This window comes from Nycticebus coucang, chromosome 14 (assembly GCF_027406575.1).
Source record: "Nycticebus coucang isolate mNycCou1 chromosome 14, mNycCou1.pri, whole genome shotgun sequence".
NCBI lineage: Eukaryota > Metazoa > Chordata > Mammalia > Primates > Lorisidae > Nycticebus > Nycticebus coucang.
The window spans coordinates 19949635-19955634 of record NC_069793.1 but is presented as its reverse complement, the minus strand read 5'-3'; positions in this window follow the sequence as shown (position 1 = coordinate 19955634).

Here is a 6000-nt window from a genome sequence, read left to right as displayed (position 1 = left end):
GAATGAGGTTTCTTGTGGAATTTCAAGAAGATCAGAGAAAACAGCCCTTAGGAAGGGCAAGAACCTGAATGCTATGCAGGCCTTCGGCAGTGGGAGTTCCCAAACTTCTAGCCAGAGCATCCATTGATTCATCCCAGTCTCACTTTCAGATCAGCCTTCCCAAGGGAAGGGTATGATTAGGTCAGATACCTCCCTCCAGGTAAAAATACATAGGTCCTCCAGACCACTTCCATCGGACCCGTAGGTGGGCTGCAGAGGGTGCTGAGACAGCAGCCCAAGCAGTACCTTCCACACTGGAATATTGCCCCCAGTGGACTCTACTGGATAAAAGAATGGGGCAAAAAAAGTATTTTTTTCCTCGATCTTTGTTCAAAAACTGTTGATCATCATCAAACTCGCCCCAGCCCCTTATTTTGCAGTTGAGGAAACTAAGGCACAGAAAGGTTAAAGGACGTTTCTGAGGTCACAAAGCAGATCAGGGGCTGACACCAATATGAGTCACCTGATCCTAATCCAAGATGCTTTCTTCTTGCTTAAGATCACATAGCTGACTGGCAACGAAGCTATTTTTTAAGTTAAGCAAACACTTACATAAACTTTACTTAAACTTTACAGGAGTCACACACTGTTGAAAGTATTTTTACAAATCTTAATCCATTTAATCCTCATAACAACCCTCTTTGGGTACAATTATCATCTCCCATCTTCACAGATTAAAAAAATACTGAGGCACAGAGAGGTTAAGTAATTTTCCTGAGGTCACACAGCTTATAAGTGGCAGACCTAGGGATGAAACCCAGGCAGTCAGGCTTTCATAAAACCATGTTGCCTCCCTCATATAAAAATTTATTATTCTTGTGTTAACATCATTATAATCTCATAATGCAAGTAAAAGTGAGAATATCCAGCTCGGCGCCTATAGCTCAGTGGCTAGGGCACCAGCCACATACACCAGAGCTAGTGGGTTCCAATCCAGCCTGGGCCTGCCAAACAACAATGAGAACTAGAACCAAAAAACAGCCGGGCGTTGTGGCGGGTGCCTGTAGTCCCAGCTACTTGGGAGGCCAAGGCAAGAGAATCACTTAAGCCCAAGAGTTTGAGTGACACCACAGCACTCTACGGAGGGCAATAAAGTGACACTCCGTCTCTCTGAAAAAAAAAAAAGTGAGTGTATCTAAAGGTGAAAGGAAACTAGGTCTTAGCGTCAAAGAATCTAGATTCAAACTATGCACTAGCTGTGTGAACTTAACCAACTCACTTAACCTCTCTAATCTTTTTTCTCATATGAAGATAAGAAAGTTTTTCTACTTTAAGAGATAGCATGATGGATTAAGGAGTCCATGTATGTAAAATTTAGTTGTCAGATAAGTAAACTGAAATCCTGAAGAGTCAAATGACTTGCCCAGAACATTAATGACAAAATAGAATGCAGTAATCCTCCCTCCTGGCCCTCCTGTCTGGCTTGCTCCCCACGGCACCATGTGGATGGGGAAGCTGCCCTTATAGACACAGCCCTCACCCCACCACACACCTTGGCTTCTGTGAAAGGCTAAATTTAGGACATAAAACTAGTTCAAACAGGGACAGCAGAGCTGGCTGTGCTGAAGCAGCTGATCCAGGTGTGGTAGGAGCTTAGATGGAGGAAGGCCATTGGTGGGTGTGGGGGAGGGAGGGACACAGGGGGCCCTGGCTGGAGGCGAGGGCAGGCTGCCACTGAGCACCTGGTGGGCAATTGGTAACATTAGAGCCAGGAGTGAGTTTGGAAATCAGAGGCCAGCCCCATATCCCACTGACAAGCCTCAGAGGAGTCTCAAGGTGCCCAAGGTCACAGTATGGTGGGTCAGAATGAAGAGACGCCTAGAACTCTCCTCCCAGGCCAGTGCCCTTTCTACTAAGCACAATAATAATACTAACAATTTTTAAGATAATAATTGCTATTATTATTATTGCTAAATTTTGTTAGGTGCTCACCACACGCCCAAAGCTATTCTAAGATCTGTGCCATTCACATCTGAGACAGGTACTCGTCACATCCCTATTTCATAGATGAGGAAACTGAGGCAGAGAGAGGTGGGTAGCATGACCCATATCACACAGAGGGTTCCCTCTCTGCACACTGAGAGACAGAATACACAAAGAGACAACAGCCAAACCGTATCTCACAATAGAACTCTGCCCCACAGCCTCTGCAATAATCAGCCCTAGATGCCAAACCACAGCTTCAGCAGGGACTGGCCCAGGAGGGTTAGGGGCCTGGTCAATGACTGGCTTTCCTGTTTCCTCCTGCCCTCCTACAACCGCCACTGCCAACTCATGACCAGCCAATCCAGAGGGTGGTGCCTGTGGCTCAAGGAGTAGGGTGCTGACCCCATATGCTGGAGGTGGCGGGTTCAAACCCAGCCCCGACCAAAAAAAAAAAAAGCCAATCTAGGAGGTGCCCTGCTCCTAGTTCCTAGTTGGCCTGTGTCCAGTTCCCCCATGCCAGCAGCCTCCGGGGAGCGCATACCTGCAGCCTCCTTTTTCTCACTATAAGGCTCTCCTGCTCCTCCTCCTGCATTTGAGTTTCTGCCAAATACAAGGGATGCTAGCTGACTCCCTTGCTATAACTCCAAAAGGCCTCTGCTTGTTCTTAATTGTGTAGTCTTAGTTTACTTCTGCAACCCCCAGTGCTCATCATTTCCTGTCCAGGTACAGGCCAGCTTGGGAGGAGGAGATATTCTCAGAGGAGCCTCAGGCAGGTAGAAGATGCCTATGAGAATGTGGATGGGGCTAGGACCAGCTGCATTTCTACCAGGCCAGTGGTCTGGCTCCCAGGTTGCTCTGTAGCCACGGAAGAGTTGCACAATTTTCCAGCCAACCAGCAAGTCCCTCCCTGCAGCCTCCATAGGTCACTGTGCACCAGGATCCTGTTTTATCTCATCTTTCATTCCTCTAACTCAGAAGGAAGAAGGGAACCGCCTTTGTTGAGTTCCTAGTCTGTGTTGGGCCTAAGCTAGCCTCTTCACATCCCTCATCTCATTTACTCCTAACCCTACTAGGCAAGACTATGTTTCCACTGCCTTTAAGATACACTAGTCTTCAGCTGTGTCCAAAGTCACTTAACTTTCCCGTGTCTCCTTGCCTGTAAAATATAGAGAGGGAGGCTGGACAAGATCCATGCTTCTAGGAAGCTCAGGGAGCCCCCTTGGGACAGGAAGGGGAGCCAATAGGACTTCAGGCCTTCCCTCCTGCTCAGCTAAGGCAACCTTAGATTTACCTGTTTACATACTGGTGATGAGCTTTAGATTTAGACTAAAGGGGGTGGGGGTGGGGGGACCAGTCTTGTGCATGTTGCCCACAGGATTTCAGCACAGGATGTGAGAGGGGGAAGTCCTTGTGGCAGACTCAATTCCAATCCCTGCACCTTTGTCCTTGCTGAGATAGCCACAGTTTTGTTCCGTTCTCTTCTGAGAAGACTTGTAAAAAGGAAAGGTGTCACTAAGTCTTTTTTTTTTTTTTTTTTGGTTTTTGGCCGGGGCTGGGTTTGAACCCACCACCTCTGGCATATGGGACCGGCACCCTACTCCTTGAGCCACAGGCGCTGCCCACTAACTCTTGATTAGTAAGAATCAGTCATGGTAATCCCAGTTTCCCTGGCAGTTATTAGTTTAACCAGATCGACCAATGAGGCATGAAAAGTCTACTAGTGGCTTCTGGAAAAGATTCCTTACTCTTCAAAAAATGCACAACCAGGAACATTCCCCCTCTAGCCTCTTGAGGGATCCTCAGCATGATGGCTGGAGCCATTTGGGGTCATGAATGATGTTGCCTTAGGAAGTCAAGCCAATAGAACACCAGAGAGGAAAAATGAAGAGCCTCTGAGTCCTTGATGACATCATTGAGCTTTGGTCGGAATTAACTAACTTGGGCACCATTATGCTTCTTTTTGTAGGTTTTCCATCCTTTACAGCTAAAGCACCTTAGTAGGCTTAGCTCAGCGTGTCTGTTCTGTGGTTAACAAGGTCCTGTTCTAAGCCTTAAGAATCCATGACCAGGGCGGCGCCTGTGGCTCAAGGAGTAGGGCACCGGCACCACTTACGGGAGGTGGTGGGTTCAAACCTGGCCCCAGCCAAAAAAAAGAATCCGTGATTAGAACAATGGGATGGCTCTGTTTATCAGAAACAAACTATAGGACACATGCCCAGACTCAGGTCTTTTATTATGTATATTGAGAACCTACAGATATGTCTTGTGTGGCCTTAGACCTGTTTATGAGTCTCAAAGGACATCTCCAAGAAGGTAGGGAGACATGATGATCTCCTTTCTCATGGCTAGCAACTCAGTTTTAGGGATCCCCTTGGCCGAGAGGGGGTCCGCTTAGCCACTCGGGGGGAGCCTTAAGATTTTATTTTAGTTCACATTTGGTTGACATTAATTCCTCAGGGAAGCCCTCTTTTATCCACCAAACTTGGACACTGGAGCCAGACTTCCCAGATTCAAATCCCAGCTCTCCCCCCTTGCTAGCTGAGAGACCTTGGACAGGTTCCTTAACCTTTCTTTGCCTCCATTTCCTCATCTGTATAATCTCTCTCACAAATTGTAGTGGAGATCAAATGACTTGCACTGGGTCCTTGGTACCCAGTTAGTGCCTAATGAACATTAGCTATCATAATAGGATTTCTGATCCCCTCTGCCTTTCCTGCATACAGTTGTCTCCCTCACTAAACTGTAAGTTCCTTGCCAACAGGAATGCCTCCATAACTGAATCTCCAGCACTAGTGAAGCTGTCTATTGCATAGAAGGCTCATAATAAATAAATATTTTTTAATGAACCAGAATGCAGGCAACTTATAAAAGAAGAAAAGGATGATCAAACAGCATGAAGCATTTTGACCTGCAGGAGTTTAAAGAGAGCCTTGAGGAATCCTTTGATTCCTCAGAATCTGCTAAGCTTTGCCCATATGCTGAACCAGTTTGCCAGAGTCCCCTTCCTGGCCTCTGCATCCGAACCCACTGGCCCTAACAGTGCTTTACTTGCTCTTCCAGGGAAAGAGGATCCCAGTGATCCCAGCTTGGTAGAAAAAGTTGTTTCTCCTGTTGAGCAGGTTTGCCTCCTGCTCTCAGGTGATGAGGGTTCTGCCTCTGCTGTGTTTCTTTGCCTGGCTGGCTGGGAGGCTTATACTAAGTTTGGGCCTAGTAGTGGTAGCTTTCATTGACTTGGCATTCTCGGCATCAATTTCTCCTCTTTTTGTTCATCTTTTGGTGCTTTGATCATGTTAGACTCCAGAAAAAAAAGGGATAAATGGTAACTGTGGGACATACAGTTTCTAAGTTGCAACTCTGCCTTTGTAGCTCAAAAGTGGCCATAGACCATATGCAAACAAATGTGCAGGGTTGTGTTCTAATAAAATTGTATTTATTAAACAGGAAGCCAGGCTAGGCGTGGTGGCTCACACCTGTAATCCTAACACTCTGGAAGGCTGAGGCAGGTGGATTGCTTGAGCTCAGGAGTTCAAGACCAGCCTGAGCAAGAGTGAGACCCTGTCTCTATTAAAACTAGAACTAGCCAGGCATAGTGGCACATGCCTATAGTCCCAGTTACTCGTGAGGCTGAGTCAAAAGGATTGCTCAAGCCCAAGAGTTTGAGGTTGCTGTGAGCTGTGACACCATAGCACCCTACAAAGTGCATAGAATGAGACTCTGTCTCAAAACAAACAAACAAACAAAAAAAGCCCAGGAAGCCATGGACGAACCCTGGAAACACTATGCTAAAAGAAGGCAGGTGCAAAGATCCCATATTGTATAAGTTCTATTTATATTAAGTGTCCAGAATTGGCAATTCTCTAAAGGCAGAAAATAGATACATGGCTGCCTCAGGCTGGGGGTGGGAGGTGAGGGAAAATGTTCTAAAATTAGATTGTGGTGGTGGTTGCCCAACTCTATGACTCTAATATCTAGTTTCTTTAGTCATGGTAAAATATACCTAACAAAATTTACCATTTTAAACCTTTTTCAGTGTAC